Here is a 22,154-nt window from a genome sequence, read left to right on the forward strand (position 1 = left end):
AAGTGGCTAGTCAAACTATAAGGATAAAAGGTGGGAAAAAGGAAAGGAAGTTGGTACCATGGTGGACATTAGAATGTACTGCAGCTATGGAAGAAACAAAATAAAGCCTTTAAAGTATTAAAAAGAAATCATAGCCCTCAGAATTTGAATGAATACAAAAAATTGCAAGTGAAGGTAAGAAGAACTGTTAAAAGTGATTAAAAGAATGAAAGGAATTAAAAGAGTGAATGGATGTCCAATATTAAATAATGGAGAAACAACAGCAGTGAAAAATAAAGATAAGGCAGAGATGTTGAGAAAAGTGTTTGTTAGAATTCATAGTTCTGAAAATATCAGCGTAGTAGGGCGAGAAAAGACAATTCTGGAAAATAAGGAGTTATTGGAGAAAATGGTCGAATCGAATGATTTATTGAATATGTCATTTACAATAATGGAATTGAATAGGGCAGTTTAAAAATATAAATGATCAGCTCCAGGAAAGATCAGATTTGTTATGGAATGATAAGTAATTTAAGTGAATTTTCTAAAAATATTTGATTGGAATTGTATAATAGAATTTGGGAGGAGCGAGAATTACCAAAAAGTTGGAAAGAAGCTGTGGTTATACCAATTAGAAAGCCAGGAAAAGATGAATCAAAACCAAAAATAAAAAATGATAGACCAAGAGCTTTAACATCCAATATATGTAAAATAATGGAGAGAATGATAAATGAAAGATTGTTATATTATATAGAAAGTAAAGGACTTATATCAAAGTATCAAAGTGGATTTAGGAGAGGGAGAAGTACAATGGATCCAGTAATATGTCTAGAGAATGAAATAAGAAAGGCTCAAGTAAATAAAGAGAGTGTTGTAGCAGTATTTTTTTATATTGAAGGAGCGTATGATATGATGTGGAGAGAAGGGTTATTAGTTCAAATTAGAAGAATGGGTATAAATGGTTGTATGTTTAAATGGATTAAAAAAAATTTAGAAGGAAGAAAAATACAAGTGAGAATAGGGAAGGAATATTCTGAGAATTTTAACATAGAAAGCACAGTTAGTCCATTATTATTTTCTGTGATATGTTTAAGGCCTCTCACCAGAAGAGCACCTAAAAGATTTCTGAGGAGTGTGGACATAAATCCCGCCACATTTTACCTGGAAAGCAAGCCCTTTATAATTTGACCTAATTTGCCTTCCACATTTGGGTATATACTGAAGAGATTGTAATAACCCCAGCCCTAAATTTGACTTGTCCTAAGTGCAATTGCTTTTGTTTCGCCTAATTTTAAATCAAACAACCTCAAACATCCCTACATGAAACCACATTTAGATAATAATGATTCTATTTTTGTGAAAGGGGGATGAATTCATACCCTCTGTACACATAGCCTAGCTTTACATTAACCTGTTTTATTAATGTTTGCAGATGACTAAGACAGGGAAACCTGATGCTTACTGGAGGGACATCTGTGTAAAATATGCCCAGGGCCAATACCACTTCTCTACTGGCAAACGTCCAGGGGCCAAGAAGTGGAAAAGGGCCCTGGAGAAAATTGATGCTTGTCCCCTGCAGAACCACACAAAGGATCTGTTCGGGGGAAGCCTTCTGTGCTCCTGTGGGTTCCACAAGGTAGGTGAAATGATTTACTAAGTCCTGGTAAGCCACTGCAGCATGTGGATTTATTTATTGAACAATATATATCTGCACAATTCTGGAGAAAACTGTGAGTGTAGGATTCTGAGTTGCATGTAGTACAGCCTAGTCAGCCAAGGAGGAGGAAATAGTCCACCGCTACACAGCTCTCCATGCCATGGACAAGAAGCCTTCAAGGTACAAAATAGTAATTATTTTGTGCACCAGAATTAAACATACATTCCATGGGCTGAATGAAGAATATGGATGTCTCTTTCACCATTTAGCTACACCCAGAAGGCTAGGAAGAAAGCGCGGGCATCAGGAGGACCGTGGAGAGCACCGAGGAAGCCGAGTGGCTCTGCTCCTGGACAGCAGGCGGCAGAGAGGTGCTTTCTATCATTTTGGTTCAATGCAAATCATTGATTAAGAGACAGCACATGTAATTAAGTGTAAATTACTTTATTGCAATCCCTACTGACATTGTCACTTGGTTCTTCGTGGCTTTACAACCTTGTTCACGGTCCAGATCATATCACACTTCTCTCCCACAGACTGTACATGACTCACGGCCAAGCAGCCCGGGACCCCGAAGTCCACAGGGTCAGTGAGTGTGTCTGCCTCAGACTAGTGATGTGTCGGTCGCGAACGATCCGGCTCTAAGAGCCGGCTCTTTGAAGTGAACGACAGGAACTGGCTCCACAATGGGAGCCGTTTTGGGATCCTATTTGGGAGCCGTTTTTTTTTTTCTTTCAGTATCTCGCTGTCTTGCTTGTGCTCTGCAAGTGCCACAGAGCCGACAGTTTTGTCCCCACGTCGGTTTTTTTGTCCTTGATACCTCGCTGTCTCCCCCCCCCCCCCCTCACTCTGCTCAGCTTCTGCCAGTGCTAGACGGAGAGTTTTTTTTCCTCGGTCTCCACTGCCCTCATGGAAGCGTGTGCTCCACACATCTGACTAATCACACGCAGCTTTCAATTAATAAGGTGACGGGGCTGCTTTTATACTTTTTCGTACTGTGGTGGGTATTTGTATTTAACACAGTGAGTTCTTCATCTCTAGTGGTTCAAAACTTGTGTTGTTCACATGTTTTTTATCCTTCATAGTTTTATACTTTAATTTAATAGCACTGAAAGTGATACTTGTATTATGGTACCTTTTTGTTATGAAGCTGCTTTAATACTTTTTCGTACTGTGGTGAGTATTTGTAATACAGTGAGTTCTCCATTTCTAGGCCTAGTAGTTCAAAACTGGTGTTGTTCACATGGTCTCTTTTATCCTTCATAGTTTTATACTTTAATTGAATAGAACTGTATTTGATATTTGTATTGTGGCACCTTTTTTGTTATGAAGCTGCTTTGATACTTTTTCGTATTGTGGTGAGTGTTTGTATTTTATCTGTTTAATTTATTTTAAGTTATTTTTGTGGAAGTGGTGCTATTTTGTGATAATTTAATTGGTTATAATAAAACTTTTATTTATAAAGCACTGTTATGCAGCATTTTTACTCATCATAAGTGCTTAACAATGTCAATAATGAAACAAAATGTTATAAAATTAGGTTTAAGCTATTAATAATTAATAATGTAAAAATATATATGGGGAGCCGTTTGGGAGCCGAAAGAGCCGGCTCTCCACAGTAAGAAGAGCCATTGGAGCCGCATCTCGAAAAAGAGCCGAAAATCCCATCAGAGGTGTGTAGCAGAGTGGCGCAGCGGAAGCGTGCTGGGCCCATAACCCAGAGGTCAATAGACCAAAATCATCCTCTGCTATGTATACATTTTCAAATCAAACTCGACATCTCTCATTAAAAAACCTGGAAAAGACGATGTAACACTCATAGCATCACAATTGACACTTGACCAACTCTGAAAACCTTTCTACACACTCTTAATTAAAACTCGTTTGGTGTGCTCACGAGTGTTCTCCAAAGTCCACTTTTCTGATATAAGTAAAAAATAAGAATTATTGTTGTCAAAAGACTGAAATCTTTCACTTTTGTTAAATGGATTAGAGGATCGTTTACCCGATTTCTTTAAGTTGTGTTTTTTATTTTGAATAGTCACGTGGATAAGGCACTGGCCTCCTAAAGCTGGGCATGCACTGTGCGATTTTTGGCCCGATGTCGACAAGACTTTCACTCGTGCGACTATTTTGGAGATCGGACCAAGTTTTGGCTCAATCGTGCGTCTCGCATCGTGTGGTATACATGGGGTAACAATGATTAAGCCCTCCCGACCACCTCCCGATCGTTCGGATGAAAATCAAACTTGTTTGAAATCCTGGTCGCCGCTCGTGAGGCTCTCGCACAGTTGAAGCAGTTGCACGCGGCGATTGACCTCATTCTGTCACACTACGCAGAGCCAAGCAGAATGTCCAGCAAAGAGGTGTTCTTTTGCTGGGGAGAGGCCGAGTGCTCCTGCTCAATCGTTTCCAGTTGTTGCTTGGCTCTTTTGATATAAATTATCAGAGCCTGAATTTGTACTTGTACCTTCAAAGCATCCTCGGGTGACAGGAACTTCATCCTACGAAAGCGGGGGTCAAGGGCAGCAGCAATGATGGCCACATTTTGTCCATTCTCTTTGAAGCAGACTCAGACTCCCACCTTGCTTTCATCTCTTGGTCTGCAGCAATCTGAAGCAGACCCGTATGTGGTTTTCTTGTAGACTTATGGAGACCCTTCAGCAGTGGAGGTAAAACAGATATTGTGACATAGGACTCTCCACTGAGAAAAACAGTGGCCTGTTCGAAAGGCTTGAGGACCTGCTCCAGTTCCTCTAGTAAGATCCACTGATCATTCCTCAAATCCATGTATTGCTTCCCACGCTGTGTAACGTCTGGGTCAGAAAGTGTTGGGACCACCGGCCACCGTTGTTCCAAAAGGCGACTTACCATGTAGCATGAGCTGTTCCATCTTACAGACACATCCTGGAGCCGGGTATGCTCAGCTGTACCCCACTGTTTTTGTTTCTGTTTCAGCTTGCTGCTAGCCGGCTCACTTTTCTTGAAATGCTTCACAAGAGACCATGCAGCCCCGAGTGTCCTGTCGATCATGGGGTTGTTCTTCAAGGCATGATTTACCACCAACTGAAGCGTATGGCCGGCACAACGATGTGATGCTACCGCATGTTTCTCCTCTAGGATGCGAAGAGCTGCAACAACATTTGCTGCGTTATCATGTACAATCGCCAGTACATCATCTCGAAGGGAGAAATCAAATTTATCTGCCACCATCTCAACCCAAGAGGCAATATTTTCAGCAGTGTGGCGCTCCTCAAGTGGCATTGTAGTTAAGCTAAACGAGGTCAGCTCCTAATTTTCATTAATGAAATGACAGGTGACACCTAAATATGCCTCAGTGGCCAGAATGGTCCAAGCATCAGTTGTTAGGGATAGTTTGGAAATGCTTTTTTTCTAGTTCACTTTTCACTTTGTCCATGGTAACCATATACTTCTTCTCCATTAAGTCAGGAAGTGGCGCCTGGATGGAAGGGTGTATCCTGAGTGGAAAGTGTTTATCATTTCACGGAAGCCTTCCCCTTCAACAATCGCAAGGGGCCTCATGTCCTTCACAATCATAGAGACGATCCTGTTTGTGTACACACTAGCCTCCTGGGGTGTGCAAGGTGCCTGGTTCTTTTTATTAAAAAAAAGGTCCGCCACACTGCTTTCCTTACTCCTGTAATGGCAAAAAACATAAAGTACATGAATATTCACAGCAGCAAATCAAAAATATAGCATCGTCCACATCATTGCTGTTATTATGATACATTTAGCTAACAGTAGGCTATACTACAGCCATCTCAGAGGCTCAACTTAAAAAATTATTTATGTAATTTAAATTGTCAACTTGTAATGCGTGTTTACTACTTGGATCTGGTTGCTACTAGATCGTGGAATTTCGACAGTCAACAGGTAGACTAGAACTACATAATGGCAGAGTATAAAATCCACCGTCCGGTGTTAGCAAATAGATAACACAGAAGAAACATGTCGGGACTGGTAGCGCTAACAGCTTTAAACTAGGCAAACATGGGACCTGTTCTAGTCGTAATTAAAAGACGTAAATTTTACGCCGGGAATATAACTGGACAACAACTCAACAGTCTAACGTAGCATTTATTCAGAGAGGATCTTGAAATTAACAGAACTTACGGTGTTTTGCTGCCATCCTGACGAGCTCCAGGGTGCTTTCGTTTTAAGTGTTCGTGCATCGCTGATGTACTGCTGTGGTACGCCAAATTAAATTTGCATAGTCTGCAAACAACCACATTGTTAGCAGCATTAAGGGTGAAAAATTCCCGGACTTTGGAAGACCGTGTGCGTGATTTTTTAGCTATATGCTCTTCAGTGCTCCAACTACTGCTTGCCGCCGCCATCGTTATGAATTCTTCTTCTTCCGTTTTAAACTAAGGCGTCTACACCGATTGGCGACTCTGGTGCATATTTACTGCCACCACTGGACTGGAGTGAGAGTTCATCTAGTAGGTCGTTTGGAACGGGGACTTCAACCAAAAAAAAAAAAAAGTAGCGACGCATAAAACGCAAATTATTCATGTCGACGAATTTATGACGTCGAATAAGTCGAATACGTCGACTATTTGACCCAGCTCTAGTGCCAAAGCATGCTGAGCTGTTTGATGAGAGATATTACAATTGTATTGTAACTGGTAATCTTGCTGTATAGCACCTCCTACTTTTCGGTTCAAGTTTGACATAGATTTAGTCAGCAGTCAAATGTTCACTCAAGTCTCATCACGCAAAAATACAGAACTCTTGCATCTACCGCCATGAGGGGGCAGCTCGAAGCCACGCTCACTGCCAACAAAAGCCAGGCAGAGTCTCTGTGGCGCAATCTTTTAGCGTGTGTGGCTGTTAACTGAAAGGTTGGTGGTTCAAGCCCACCCAGCGACAATTTTTTATACCAAAAAATCCACTGGCCAGCAACCAGTTGTATGTTTGGTAGCAAATCAAAAGATTCACGGGGTAACTTGTCCCACTGAACCCACAAGTTATCCTTTAAGTCATTTGGTTGACATGCTTGCAAAATTCAAAAAGGCTGAGAGACCAAATGAGGGCAGTTGGGAAAAAATTTGACATTAAATCTCTTTCTTTAAAGCTGCAGTCGGCAGGTTTTCAAAATTAAGAGTCTAAAGTCGGAAAATTCGAACTGATACAACTTTCAAGGCCCTCCCCGAACCTCTAACAAGCTCCGAATCGCCCCCCAAACCCCTCCCCCTCTGTGGACGAGGTTGTGCACGTAAGTTCACACCAGTGTGAGCGCACACAAGCTGTGTGATGACTCACGCTCAGCAGCGTGTGCACAAGCTGTGATTGACAGGTAGGATTCCTCCACCCTAACTTGATTGGTTAAAAACAGTCGGGAGCGCTCGGTTTTTGCAAGCATGATTACAGGCTTCAGAGGGAGCTACAGATTTCGTTATTTTTCCTAAACAGACTATTTAATATTCTACTTCCAGAATCCCATGACAGTTCAAGCTAATATGACTAAAAAAAAGTTGCAGACCGCAGCTTTAACAAGTCAGAGCAGGAAGTTATTGACTACTTGTTGTGTGCTACTTTACTTGTTACCTACACAGCAGATATCAACCTTATGACAAACATTAATTAATCGAACACATACTCTAATGAAGGGATGAGAGGTGGTAGTGATCGAGGCCACGCCCACAGACAGCTACAGCAAGTCTCTGTGGCGCAATAGGCCAGCGCGTTCGGCTGTTAACCGAAAGGTTGGTGGTTCAAGCCCACCCAGGGATGAGTGTGTGTGTGTACCAACAAATCTACCGGTCAGCAACCAGTTGTAGGTTTGGTAGCAAATTGATAGCTGTAATGGGTAACTTGTCCCACTGAATCCACAAGTTATCCTTTAAGTCATTTGGTTGAGAAGAGTTAAGGTGCCAAGGCATTCTGAGCTGTTTGATGAGAGATATTACAATTGTATTGTAACTGGTAATCTTGCTGTATAGCACCTCCTACTTTTTGGTTCAAGTTTGACATAGATCAGCAGCAGTTCACTCGAGTCTCATCACATAAAAATACAGAACGCTTGTATCTACCGCCATGAGGGAGCAGTCAAGCTCGAAGCCACGCCCACTGCCAACAAAAGCCAGGCAGAGTCTCTGTTGAGCAATGGGTTAGCGCGTTCGGCTGTTAACCGAAAGGTTGGTGGTTCAAGCCCACCCAGGGAAGTTCTGACTTATGCGTATTACGTGAGTTAAAGTAAACATTCTGCCACCAAAACGCTCTCCTTACGCATTATACACGCTCCTTGGCAAAATATTTCTCCAAGGGTGACCTGTTAAGTGCAGTGTAATGCATGACTCAACCTTGAGGCTCCTCTGTCTTTTGTCAAAATTGCACAAGCAAAGTGAAAAAACAACCTTTTTGTCATATTGCTATGAAAGTCACACACAAACAAGAAAAAATTCAAAAAGGCTGAGAGACCAAATGAGGGCACTTGGGAAACAATTTGACATTAAATCTCTTTCTTTAACAAGTCAGACCAGGAAGTTATTGACTACTTGTTGTGTGCTACTTTACTTGTTACCTACACAGCAGATATCAACCTTATGAAAAACATAAATAAATCGAACACATACTCTAATGAAGGGATGAGAGGTGGTAATGATCGAGGCCACGCCCACAGACAACTACAGCAAGTCTCTGTGGCGCAATCGGCCAGCGCGTTCGGCTGTTAATCGAAAGGTTGGTGGTTCAAGCCCACCCAGGGACGAGTGTGTCCTTTCAGGCACCAGAACCTGCAGGGACTCAGACTTCAGCCTGAAAAGTTGTCCACAAGACAAAATGTATAAAATATGAAGTATACTATTAATTTAAGATGGCTCTGTCAGAAGTCAGCTATGGTGCTTGAGAATTTTAAGCAATGAACCTGTATTTAATTTGGCCAAAGGTCATTTCTATCCGTGCCCTTGTTTTAGCATGTGCATGTGCATGTGCATGTGCATGTGCATGTGCATGTGCATGTGCATGTGCATGTGCATGTGCATGTGCATGTGCATGTGCATGTGCATGTGCACATGCCCTTGTTCCTGGATCAGGATATGGCGTGAGGAGGGACGGCCAACAGATGTTTGATCCAGCACTTAAAGTCAAAGTTCAGCTCTGTTACCACCATCACAGCGTCCTCAGTGGTGCCTCTTTGAATGATCACAAACCTCCTGAAATGCACAATATGAGTAAAAAACATTCAAACTTGTGCAAGAGCATTACTTTGACCTTTCTTTGGGCTCATGTCATTTCTGTATTCCCCGTTTGCTCAAGTATGATCATTCACTTTAAAACAAAAGAAAGAAAATCTGAATAACAACCCATGGCCTCTGGCCCTCTCTTGCTTTCATTACTCATCCAGTGACATCACTCCCTGGCCAATCAGTGGCCTGCAGTCTGTAGACGTCACATTTTCGGCTGGACTCAACTCGAATCCCTGCCGTGTAGGTGCTAAAAATGTAGCTGCTACCAGCTGTTACTACCTCATGGAAAACCCTAAAACCCGAGTCGAATTTAGTCAAGTGGAGTAGCGTTTTGCATTTTGGTTCACGTTTCTCATATTTTACACAGGCAGGGAAGTAATGGTGTCAAGATGGCCGAGTGGTCTAAGGTGCCAGACTCAAGGCTTCAGTCCTTCCTTAGGACAGGGACTTCTGGTCTCCAAAAGGAGGCGTGGGTTCAAATCCAGCTCCTGACACTAATTTCTTGCTTAAATCTTACTTTCTTATTAGAAGACCGTAAAGAAAGCCATGTCAGGCCATGGTGAAAAAGGGCATTTATCTCTGAAGACGGGCCTTCAGTTCCTCCCATCAACATACACAATTCAGCTGTGCGATGAGGCAGTTCTCCTGCTACATTAAGCTCTTTTCCACTCGTACTTACTCACAACCACCTCAATGTGGGTGGGGTCGTTATAGCAAGGAGGTCCAAAAGTCCTGTGATGTCACTTTTATTGGACAAAATATGACACAACAATTTAGGACATCAAGGTGAAGCTATACCTGCTACTTGGTCTATGTCTTTGCGTCTAGCAATCCACCTCGTTGACGATCACAGAATACATCAAATCCAACTGTTGCTGTTGCCGGGTTCTTGTTAAGGAGTGGCTTTCATGACTCATCCAGTGACATCACTCCCTGGCCAATCAGTTGCCTGCAGTCTGTAAATGTCACATTTTCGGCTGGACTCAACTCGACCCCGACCGAGTAGGTGCTAAAAATGTACCACCTTGTGCCAGGTGGTATTACCTCTTGGAAAACCCTAACAGCTGAGTGGGATCCAGTCGAGTGGAGTAGGTAGAGGTTGAAAAGGGAGGAATGTGTTCCCATGTCATTCGAAATCTCTGAAAGTTGACTTTGGCTTTTTTTATCTCTTCTTTTTTTTTCCGGAAGGCATGTTTTATAAAATGTGAATAGCCCGGCTAGCTCAGTCGGTAGAGCATGAGACTCTTAATCTCAGGCGCGTGGATTCGAGCCCCACGTTGGATGTAGTAGTTTCAATAATCAACAGATGTTTGATCCAGCACTTAAAGTTCAGCTCTGTTACCACCATCACAGCGTTCTCAGTGGTGCCTCTTTGAATGATCACAAACCTCCTGAAATGCACAATATGAATAAAAAACATTCTTTCCCTGCCATTTGCTGCCTTTGTGTACCTCAAGTACTCTGGAAAAGATTTCCCTTCAGAATTGCTTTGACTCTGTAGTAGCCAATTTCCTGACAACACCAGTTATGTCACTGTCCATGAGCTTTACTGGCCACAGCCCTGGATCATTTAAAAGTAGATCCTCACTTTCAGACTGGCAAATGTCCATTAACCCTGCCCCCTCCTGCTCTTGCTCCTTACTCTGTGCTGCGCTGTCATCTGCACTGCTGGCACTGGCCCTGTTGTCGTCACCATGGCCTGATGAGGGGCTTGGTTCTGTATCATGGATTCAAATGGAGTTTAGTTAAAGCATGCAGGTTAGTGATGCACGGACGTTAATGCATAGAAAAGTTAAATGCATGCAAGTTACAGTTATGCATGCAATCAAATTGACTCCATACTTAGCTGTAAAAGTGTAACCCTTAAAAGAAGGGAAACATCTTATTGTGAATCAATTTTAAAGTGACATGGTACTCTTTGCTACTTTCTCACCATCTTCACTGCTGGTCCTCCTCCTGTCCTGCTGCACTTCAGCAGTGGTGGTGTCACTGGCCGCTGCAACATTGCCTGATGTGGAGCCTGGCTCTGTATCAGTGATGAATGCAAGATAAGTTAATACAGGAAAAGGTTAAAGCATGCAGGTTTCAGTTATACATCCAAGTTAGATGTATATTAATATGTTAGCCTACCATTCGCTAACATCTAGTGTTTGAAAGCTCAAAGTCAGTGAGTGAACTTACCTTTCTTTGAGAAAAACTGAGTGACCAGTTGCCTGCCTCCACTGGCCCTCTCGTCTTTCTCCCGTCTGTCCTTCCGCTTCTGATAACCCGACTTCATTCTAGATTATTTCAGTCAGCTCACCGTCCATCATGTGTTTCAGACAGCCGCTCCGTACACCTGCCTGCATTTCGGATGCGTTCAACTACAATTTGATCAGAACTGGACCGCACCATTTTGCAAGAGGGGGAGGGCCGAGTAAATGTCAATATGCCAAAGAACTAAAGAAAAGTTATTGAAATCGAAAACTGTGTTTAATTAGTTTATTTTCCTTTAAAAATGTTGTAATTCATTAGAAAATTCTAAGAATGGGCAATAATATTAATATTATATTATCACTACCTCCGAGGGCCCCCCAGGCCGCTGGGCCCTTAGAAACGTTACCACCTTTCCCCGCCTGGCGGCGCCCCTGGTGATGCCCGCCTCCACCAGGCTGTGCACCTGCTCCACCTTCGCTAGAAATAAAACCACCGCACTGTTCATGCGGGCAGCGGACTTTACCGAACCGTGCCCGATAACCAGCCCCACGGCCAGCGCCACTTCCTCCACGCTGCACGGAGAGCCGGCACCGACTCTGATGCCGTGCTTCCGGGACAGCATGGAGAAGCCGCCAGACGCCATTGCGGCCGGGAAGCGCACCAAACAAATGCGAAAAAAAACCTCGAAATTAACCTCACAAGACTACACAAAGTACACAGAACTAACACAACTAATGAAACATTTAACAGAGAAAACAAGGATAGCGAATAATGGGTAGAAAAACCACCTTTACACTTAGCCTTTTTCTCAGCTCTTCCACTCACACTCCTCTCACCAGCAGAAGAAGAAGAAGAAGAAGAAAAGGAGGAGTGAGGATGCGCAGTGGTGGAATAGAGGGAAGAGGCCGAGGAGCACGAAGACACCGTGCTGTCCCAGATGAAATTCGGGCCATAATTATAGATCATGTCATCATTCATAGCCACATAATTTTGCTTGTTTTTTGTTTGTGTTTAAATTACAGTATATGTGTGCTATGTATATTTTTCTTTTCCTTCTACAATACTATACTGTATGGAAGTTACGTACTTCACAGTATTTGTGTGAATAAAAATGGTTGGTATGAGTGTATTGTGTGTGCTTTGAGGCTACTCTTACTGTGAAACTTTTTTCCTTCAGTTTTATACACTATTGTATTCTGTTAGGTAGTCCTATGCCATAGTGACAAAACATCTAAACATTTTGACTTGTAGTGCTCACACAATGCCAAAAGGACAATGCATTTTGGGGGCACTGACTATTTGAATGAGAAAGAAACTTCATTTTGACACATGGCTGAACTGTTTAGGGGGAGATATGAGCTTTTGCTGGTGAACCATGGTGTTTTGCTGAACCATTCAGTTTAGTTTAGCAAAAAGTACTAAAGAGTGTTGAAAACGTTCGGTCTGTTTCAAGAAATGAGCCTAGGCAACTGAGAAAGAGCTTTGCAATTTGGGTGGCACTGACTCTTTACATGGGAAAGAAATCAGGTCTGAAGCATTGGTGAACAGTTTTGGGAGAGATATGTGCTTTTGCAGGTTAGCTATGGTGTTGTGCTGAACTATAAGAGTGTTATGCCAAATGATCTTAGAGTTTTGAGAATGTAATTTCTGTTTCAAGAAATGAGCCAAACCAATAGAGAAAAACTGTAATAGGACGTTTGTTTGAATGGAAGGATATATAAGAAACAATATAACTTGATACTTACTGTAAGATTGTTTTTTTAAGTCGGCAGAGACAACGGCTCGATGAAAAATCCCTCTTCTGTAACGGCTAACTTTTATAATCCTCTAACCTAACGAAAACAAAATCTTTAATTTGTTTTTTTGTTGGTTTTGTTGGAGGAGGGGGAGCGGGAGCGGGAGGGGATGGGAAATTAACTCCAAGTTAGGGCTTCACCTTGATTGGCCGAGTTCCATTGTGAGCTCGGGCGTTGATAGGCTCGGTTCATTGTGAGTCGGTGTGACATTGGCTAAACCGTTCAATGTGAGAATGGAGAAGTGCGAAGCCTATTGGAGGTGAGATTTAGACTAACGTGAGCGAGGTAGCGCCAACGAGGCTTAAAAATCATAAACGTGCATGTATTGTCAGCCTAGGCTCACTTTCCCACACCCATTCATTGGTCCTGCAGACTTTGCTAAAGGTATGTGATGCCCACTTGCCCAGCTCACATGGATTGCATGGCAATCAAATAAGTGGATGGTAGGAAATAAGATCTTCTAACCTATGGGGGGAGAGAACGGCAAAGCCGAAGAAAAATGTGTCCCATGTCAGTCTATGTCAAGAGAAGGAGAGTCTGCAAAGGTGCTTTTGTCACACAGTGTATTCTATTATGTTAGCGTGATGAACTTCCTATCCTTTGTCATGGGTCTTGGCCAGGGTGCAACTTGCTTTTCTGAAAGAGACATGGTTCGAATCCCCATAACTTGGGTTTGACACAAGGCGACAAAGATCTGATTGCAATGCTTTTAAAAAAGAGATGGTTCGAAACCCCATAACTTGTGTTTGACACCTTCCACACTTTGGAGTGACTGAGCTTCCGAGTGGGCTTTCTGCAGCTCCAACAGAGAATAATCGGAGCCAAGTTTCCAGCTGTTACTGAGGTGAAGTGCTATAAACACATCAAAACACCTGCCCCGTGTGAGGGTCGAACTCACGACCTTCAGATTATGAGACTGACTCGCTGCCTACTGCGCCAACGAGGCCTGCAAAACAGAAATGTGCATGTATTGTCATCCTAGGCCCACTTTCACACACCCATTCATTGGTCCTGCAGACTTTGCTAAAATATGTGATGACATGGCTTGTTGAGCACGTAGCTACTTGTTCAAAAGACCTGTTGTCTGGACTAGAGGTTAAACAATCAACTCACAAGTTTCTTTATCTGGCTTTCATTCTCATTTTGAAAGTTTATGGAAAGTTGCAAAAGAGGTAGTTTCACGTGGGATAAACTTGACTGAATTGTCCCATGTCAGTCTATGTCAAGAGAAGGAGAGTCTGCAAAGGTGCTTTTGTCACACAGCGTATTCTATTATGTTAGCGTGATGAACTTCCTATCCTTTGTCATGGGTCTTGGCCAGGATGCCACTTGCTTTTCTAAAAGAGAGATGGTTCGAATGCCCATAAGTTGCGTTTGACACTTTCCACACTTTGTAGTGACTGAGCTTCCGAGTGGTCTTTCTGCAGCTCCAACAGAGAATAATCGGAGCCACCTGTGCCCAACAAGTTTCCAGCTGTAACTGAGGTGAAGTGCTATAAACACCACATCAAAACACCTGCCCCGTGTGAGGGTCGAACTCACGACCTTCAGATAATGAGACTGACGCGCTGCCTACTGCGCCAACGAGGCCTGCAAAACATAAATATGCATGTATTGTCAGCCTAGGCGCACTTTCACACACCCATTCATTGGTCCTGCAGACTTTGCTAAAGGTATGTGATGCCCACTTGCCCAGCTCACATGGATTGCATGGCAATCAAATAAGTGGATGGTAGGAAATAAGATCTTCTAATCTGCAGCCCCCTGTGACATCTATGGGGGGCGAGAACGGCAAAACCGAAGAAAAATGTGTCTGACATGACAAGTTTAAGTAGATAATAAAGGAAGAAGAAACTGAAAGACGACAAATATCTGATTGCAAGGCATCTCTAACGATAATCGTCCATTGTTCCGTCACGTCAACTTAACTCGCCGGATTGGATGCCTAGTGTCACCGTGTTGCTACTACAGTGGGCGTGTATACGGAGTTGTAGATAGAACATACGGTAGAACGGCTCCGGGGGAAAGTAAATAACTTGTGATTTTAATCAACCGAAGTTTCGGAGTTTCGGAGGGAAATTAATGTGTATAAATCGTCAGCAATGGAACATTATTTCATATTGCACCATGGATGTGGATCTGCGAGCGAGGAGAGCTGCTATTGTGCTGCTGCAGCGACACAGGAGATCTCCTTCTCGCTGCATCACCTGTCCCTGCACCTTTTCTCTGATTTGAAAATGAATCATGAATAAGACATGTTGTGAAAACATGGCCATGGGTGTGATTTGGTTCTTTTGTTGAAATGAATGCCTATCACAATTATTGATAACGTTTAATCCACTACTCCACCTCTGCCCATGAAAGAATTTGATGCACTGGATTGAACCTCTATTCCTTGATGGTCATTACTTTACTGCAAAAGTGGAGATGCTCACAATTGCCTGATGTTTTAGGTGTGTTTATTCGCCTACAATCATTTTAGCACAGCCATTCTGGCCACTGCTGCTGTTCATTTTGCCCGCAATAGCAATGACATGAGCAATACCCGAAATGTTCAGTGGTGAATAAACAAAGGGAAAAAAAACTACATGATCTACTGTCATTGGGTAACGCACTACGTCTGCCGTGGCAAATTTGCATAAACTTCGAGCGAGCCCAACTTTTTGACGTGCCGCAGGTCCCCCGCTCGCCGTGCCAGAATCCCAGCATGCTTTGCGAGCACGGCGACAACGATCGGCCGGATTTCATTGAAAATTAACTGAATGCGTTGGATACGGCTTGCGTTGACGGAACAATGGACGACTAGCGTAAAAGAGCGATGGTATTAACCTGTACATCTTTTGATTTGCTACCCAACCTACAACCTATAGCTCACCGGTAGATTTGTTCATGCACACACTCACCCCTGGGTGGGCTCGAACCACCAACCTTTCGGTTAACAGCTGAACGCGCTGGCCGATTGCGCCACAGAGACTTGCTGTAGCTGTCTGTGGGCGTGGCCTCGATCATTACCACCTCTCACCCCATCATCAGAGTGTGTGTTCGATTTCTTTATGTTTGTCATAAGGTTGATATCTGCTGAGTAGGTAACAAGTAAAGTAGCACACAACAAGTAGTCAATAACTTCCTGGTCTGACTTGTTAAAGAAAGAGGTTTGATGTCAAATTTTTTCCCAGGTTCCCTCATTAGGTCTCTCAGGCTTTTTGAAATTTTTTTGTTTTGTGTGTGACTTTCATAGCAATATGACAAAAAGGTTCTTTTTTAACTTTGCTTGTGCAATTTTGACAAAAGACAGAGGAGCCTCCAGGTTGAGTCATGCATTACACTGCACTTAAAGGGGAACTCCGGGGCATTTGAAGCGCAATCCCATTGCTAGAGGTTGTCAAATACTGATAGTAGGACACAGACAGGTCCAAATCTGCGCTCCCTGTGTGGATATTGCGCTGTTTGCGCAGCCTGTCATGCGAGGCTAATACGTGGTGGCTAAGGGGCAAGTGCTAACCCTTCCACGTAAAACAACAACTTGCACACTGCAGAAACGTCACACCACTTTATAAACCATCCGACAATAAAGTCACAAGCCTTACCATCAAAACCATATGCATGGTTCTCACATTACTGGCATGGGGACGTTACAAAACAACTTTATAAACAGCATGTCACTTACCGGTTGTCGGTATGCGCGCGCATGTGAAAGCCCAAAAGAGTCAATGGACGATACTCCCAAATACAAAGCAATTATCTTCTCTAGAAAAACTGCGTTCAAGTATTTAAAACATTACAACAATACATGCCCAGTAATATTGTTGTCACCCTTGGAGAAATATTTTGCCAAGGAGCGTGTATAATACGTAAGGAAAGATTTTTTTATATTTATATTAATTATATATACATTTATAAATTCGTTCATATTTATATACATTTTTTTTACCCAAAATTTCCCCCATGCCAGATCGCCAAATGCTCCAAGTCCGCGGACAAAAACATTTTGTCCGACAATAGACCATGAAATTTCTCTTTTTCCGTATCATTCGTGGATGCCCATGTCATTTAATGACAAATAGCATTTGTCTTTGTTGCTCAAAATGTTATTAAGCACCGTGTTACACATCAAAGTATCAGAAAAACTTGATTATTCTTTTAGTTTTTAAAAGCCACAATGGTCCTAGAGCTGCTGGAAAGAGTTAAGCGAGTCCTTCTCTAAAGAGAAGTAGTAAATCTGCTGGCTGTAAAGTGTTATTTCAAATCAAGTGGTGCGCATAGGATGACTCCTTACAAACCAACGTCCTATTGAATTTGTGACAGGGCTCGATTAAATTGACATTCTAGTCATGTCATTGGAAAACAACAGCAGAAATGTCTTTGGTTTACGCTACTCACAGTGCCAAAACTTGGTTCCCTCATTCCCTGACCGGGAATCAAACCCCTGCCACGGCGGTGAGAGCGCCGAATCCTAGCCACTAGACCATCAGGGACCTGAAAGCAGTGCACACGGTACAGGTTGCAAGACTGTGGTAAACTCATTCCTGACTGGCAAATTAATTGGCATAGTGCATTGTACTGAAGTTGTGAACATTTTAGCCTTAGATGAAAGCAATTGTGCGCATCTGGAGAATGAATCCAAGCAAGCACAAGTTTCACGCTTTAGACTTCTCTCTTATTTCAGGGAGAAATAGAAAGATTCCTGAGTAAGAGTGAGTGTGTCATAGCCCTGCAAGAAAAACAGTTGATAAATGACTAAATAAGGGTCTGTCAGGGCATTGGTGGTATAGTGGAGAGAATAGCTGCTTGCCACAGCAGGGCCAGCCATGTATAGGTGTAGAACTGTGACAGCCAATTAAATTACTGCATTTTTTTCAGTCCTGCATATAATTAATGTCATTATGTAGTTCATAACCCTGCAGGTTCAAATCCCGTCAGGAGCACTCAAAAATAAAGAAAATAATAGAGGAAGGTGTTGGAAAATCACTGTTTTATTGCAACTGCCACTTACATGGTTGTACCCACTGTCATATTCATGTTATGAGGGTCAAGAACCCTTTTGGGCTTCATTTATTGAGACAGTGCTTGATTTATTTTTTCATTTGTTCATTCCTATCTATACTTGTTTTTTTTCCTTTTACAAAACCACTTGGCTCGTAGGAGTATCAACATGAAGGAGACCACACACAGTTGTGCAAATGAACCAGTACATGTTTATTTAAAGAATAAAATACAAATCAGTAATGTGACAGTGTATCACTAATGCAAAGATGTGGTGCAAGCAGCAACGCAGGGAGCACAGAGCTGGCCAGATCACACCTCCTCCTGTAGGTTTAAAGATGAACACACAACAAACACAGGGAGAACAAAGCTGGACAGGTTATACCTCAACCTGTCAGTTTAGAAATAGACAGTGTTATATTTTTCCATTCTACCTTTATCTTAAAGCTTTCTATGCTTTTGCCAAAAATCCTGTGTGTTCTTTTATGAATGAGAGTCTGGGAGTGTGACATCCATTTCTGGCATCTAATAAGCTAATTTACCTAATAATATATTAGTGTCTTACTGTAAATATAGCATACAGAGCTCTGTGTTTGATCATCTTGCCTTCACCAACAAAAAGGCTGTCAATTTGGAGGATCAGAACTGTACTACTCTTCCACAAAACAGGTGTTTATACTAACACAGTTTTCATATCTAATCAAAAGTCATTGTGCGTGCGCTCGTCCAGGCCCTCTATCTTGTCCTTGACTCTCCATAGCTCCCCCTCGCCTCAGCTTTGGTTCTAATATCAGCCACCTACAGAAAACATAAACTCACATATACCCACACACATAAAAAAGAAAAAGAGACAAAGAGCATATACATGATCAGATGGAGAGGTACTTAACCCAAAACAACTTGTTATATGACCTCCAATCTGGTTTTAGATCTGCATACTCCACTGACACACGCCTCACTCACCTATGTGATTACATCAGACATGAAGGTGAAAAAGGAAATTATACTGGTATGGTTTTATTGGATTTGCAGAAAGCGTTTGACACAGTGGACCATTCAATTCTTTTATCTAAGTTGCAATGCATGGGGTTTGGCCAGGCTTCATTACAGTGGTTCAAATCATATCTATCAAATAGAAATCAAATCTGTGATTATGATGGAGTATTGTCAGAACCTTTGCCAATATCTTGTGGGGTGCCCCAAGGTTCAATTTTAGGCCCTTTGTTATTTCTTATTTATGTAAATGATATGCCAGCAGCTGTTAAATGTAAAGTCATTCTCTACGCTGATGATTCCTCACTACTCGTATCTGGTAGAAACATCTCTCAGATTCAAGACACCCTAACTGATGAGTTGAGTAATGTAAGACAGTGGCTGCTAGACAATAGACTGTCACTACATGTGGGGAAATCTGAATGCATTTTATTTGGTACCAAACTCAAGCTAAAAAAGGCTCCTGAGTTAGAAGTCACAAGTAATGGTAATAAAATTCAGACAAAGACAACAGTTACATACTTAGGTTTAACACTGGACCAGACTTTGACAGGTCAGACAGTTGCGGAGAAGCTATTAAATAAAAGTGCTTCCAAATTGAAATTTTTGTACCGTAGCACGAGGCAATTAGATTTTAAAGTAAAAAAACTTCTTGCGTCAGCGCTTGTGCAGTGCCATTTTGACTATGCCTGTTCAGCATGGTACAGTGGACTGACAGTGAAAATTAAAAATAAAATGCAGGTTATGCAGAACAACATGATCCGTTTTATATTAGGAAAACCATCTAGGTATCATGTCACTTTTGATGATTTTAAGAAAGTGGACTTTCTGCCGGTAAAGCTAAGGGTGGAACAGCTAAAATTGAATCATATGTTCAACATCATCAATGGGTTAGCCCCCAAGTATTTGGGATCCCAAATTGTAATGGTGCATACTCAACATGCCCATGAAACAAGAGCCAGTGTCCGCTCCTGTAAGGTACCATCTGCAAAGAGCGCAGCACGTAGCTCTTTCTTTTATACAGGGATTATGCTATGGAATAGCCTTCCACTAAATATTAAAGAGTCAGAAACAAAAAGGGTCTTTAAACAAAGAGTTAGAGGTTTTTTGTGGAATAAAGTAGAGAATTAGGTGACTTAGGAATGTGATTGTATATGAGTATATGTGATATCTGTTGCATGTGTTGTATGTCTTGTCATTTCCCATCAGGGACCATGTTGGAAATAAGTGTTTTACGCTTTTACATGTAATCCCTTGGATACCCATTGTCTTCCTATATCCATAAATAAACCAAACCAAACCAAACCAAACACGCATCCTTCCAGTGGTCTGAGACAGCGACACACTTTAACACACTTTAACACTGACATTCAAGTTTGTACAATCAGGCTCATTTTAACAACACACAGGGTCATATTAACAACTCCTTCCCACCATCCACCTGTAGATATACAGTATGTATCTATTATTCTTATGATCCCAAGACTGTGTTTCATTTACCTGAAGGAAATAGTTACATCATTTGAATCAACACAGGGAGCATAGAGCTGGACAGGTCACACTCCTACCTGTAGGTTTAGAAATGGACAGACAATAAACAACACAGGGAACACAGAGCTGGGTGTAGGTTTAGAAAGAGAGAGACAACAAACAATGATAAAGTGCTACAACACTGTTTGTACCAGAGCCCCGTCAGCCAGAACACTTTGCAAACATTGTGCTTGCAGTCTTCTGTTACCGCCTCCTACGACGAGGACGTGGGGTTGGATTTTAGGAGGCAAACATTTTGGAACTATGTACAACTATTTATGTATTATTGTATTTTGTTTGTATGTATGCATTGGTGGATGTATGTATGTATGTATGTATGCATGCATGCATGTATGTATGTATGTATGCATGCATGCATGTATGTATGTATGTATGTATGTATGTATGTATGTATGTATGTATGTATGTATGCATGCATGCATGCATGCATGCATGCATGCATGCATGCATGCATGCATGCATGTATGTATGTATGTATGTATGTATGTATGTATGTATGTATGTATGTATGTATGTATGTATGTATGTATGTATGTATGTTTTGTTGTTTGTTTGTTTTGTTTATTTTATTAAACGGTGTCATACACCAAAAAGGTGCCCAGCCCGCATGGGCTTACAAGACACACCACAAGCAACAAAAAGCAATAGTCAAAAGAACATGTTCATAATTGATAAACCAGCGTACACAGTCCTCAGTAAACAATAACCCCACTCAAACATAAAGCGCTCTCCTGCGCTGTTGGTAAGCTTCCAACACATATTGGGCTAAATAAAACACCTTCTCGCTAAACAAATATGTAAGTCTGCACTCATCAGACATAGAAAATAAATCATGACATTCCAAGGTCAATTTAAGGAAGAGCTTAAGTCTAACTTCATGATAAAAAGGACAGTAAAACACAAAATGCATCTCATTTTCCACCTCATTTAAGTCACACAAGTGACACTTTCTGTTCTCCTCTGGGATTGCATGGAAACGTCCAGTTTCAACCGCCAGAGGCAAGATACCACTTCTCAATTGGGCACAAACAGACCTCTGCGCTCTGCGCTCTGCTAAGGTTCAGGGTGACATAGTGCTCTGGATGGTAGACAGACTTTATCAAACAATACATTCTAAGTTTAGGTTTGTACAGAATTTCTTCTGCCCAATTTTGTTTATAGTTTTCAAATAAAATTATCTTAATTTGTTTAACACTACAGGATAATTTATTTCTATATATGTATTGGAGACCTACTTCATGAAATATACTGGAAAGTTCCTTTGTCCAACGACTATTTTTTGAGAGGTTCCACAAAAAAATTTGTTTGACAAGTCTGTTGTCAGACATGTTGATGAGTCTATTCCACAGTCGCACCATGTCACCCTTAATCCGCACTTCGCATGGCTCCCATCCCATATCCCCACATACTGCGAGTTTGGGGGCCATTTTGTGTACACCAAGGAAGCAGCGCATAGCTCTGTTCTGAACTGCTTCACATTTTGCTTTCTTACAATAACCCCAAACTCCTGCACCATAATCTAAAATTGGACAGACACAGGAATCATACAACTGCGTATAAGTTTTATACCCAAGATCCCTACACAGCTTGACCTTATTAAGAACAGCTCCCAGTGCTCTGCCTGCAGAGTCTGATAGAACTTTTATTCCTTTTTCAAAGGTAAGATGGGCATCTAGAGTCAGTCCTAGGTATTTGTAGTGCTCAGTATGTGACAAACGTGTTGAGCCAAAACAGAATTTAAACTTAGTCTGTGGTTCTCCCTTCTTCCTGAAATGCATAATCTGAGTT

At 41.9% G+C, this 22,154-nt stretch overlaps 6 non-coding genes across 6 annotated transcripts; 4 read left to right on the forward strand and 2 right to left on the reverse strand.

Moving 5' to 3' along the window:
- Positions 1-7,319: 7,319 nt before the first annotated feature.
- Positions 7,320-7,393, forward strand: trnan-guu (transfer RNA asparagine (anticodon GUU)). Its single transcript has one exon. It is a non-coding gene; the product is annotated as a tRNA-Asn (tRNA).
- Positions 7,394-8,295: 902 nt separating this feature from the next.
- On the forward strand, positions 8,296-8,369 carry trnan-guu (transfer RNA asparagine (anticodon GUU)). Its single transcript has one exon. It is a non-coding gene; the product is annotated as a tRNA-Asn (tRNA).
- Positions 8,370-9,230: 861 nt separating this feature from the next.
- Positions 9,231-9,341, forward strand: trnal-caa (transfer RNA leucine (anticodon CAA)). Its single transcript has 2 exons — positions 9,231-9,268; positions 9,296-9,341. It is a non-coding gene; the product is annotated as a tRNA-Leu (tRNA).
- Positions 9,342-10,058: 717 nt separating this feature from the next.
- trnak-cuu (transfer RNA lysine (anticodon CUU)) lies at positions 10,059-10,131 on the forward strand. Its single transcript has one exon. It is a non-coding gene; the product is annotated as a tRNA-Lys (tRNA).
- A 3,581-nt stretch (positions 10,132-13,712) lies between these two features.
- On the reverse strand, positions 13,713-13,785 carry trnam-cau (transfer RNA methionine (anticodon CAU)). The gene has a single exon. It is a non-coding gene; the product is annotated as a tRNA-Met (tRNA).
- A 571-nt stretch (positions 13,786-14,356) lies between these two features.
- On the reverse strand, positions 14,357-14,429 carry trnam-cau (transfer RNA methionine (anticodon CAU)). Its single transcript has one exon. It is a non-coding gene; the product is annotated as a tRNA-Met (tRNA).
- Positions 14,430-22,154: the final 7,725 nt, after the last annotated feature.

This window comes from Odontesthes bonariensis, chromosome 8, assembly GCF_027942865.1.
Source record: "Odontesthes bonariensis isolate fOdoBon6 chromosome 8, fOdoBon6.hap1, whole genome shotgun sequence".
NCBI classification, from domain to species: Eukaryota; Metazoa; Chordata; class Actinopteri; order Atheriniformes; family Atherinopsidae; genus Odontesthes; species Odontesthes bonariensis.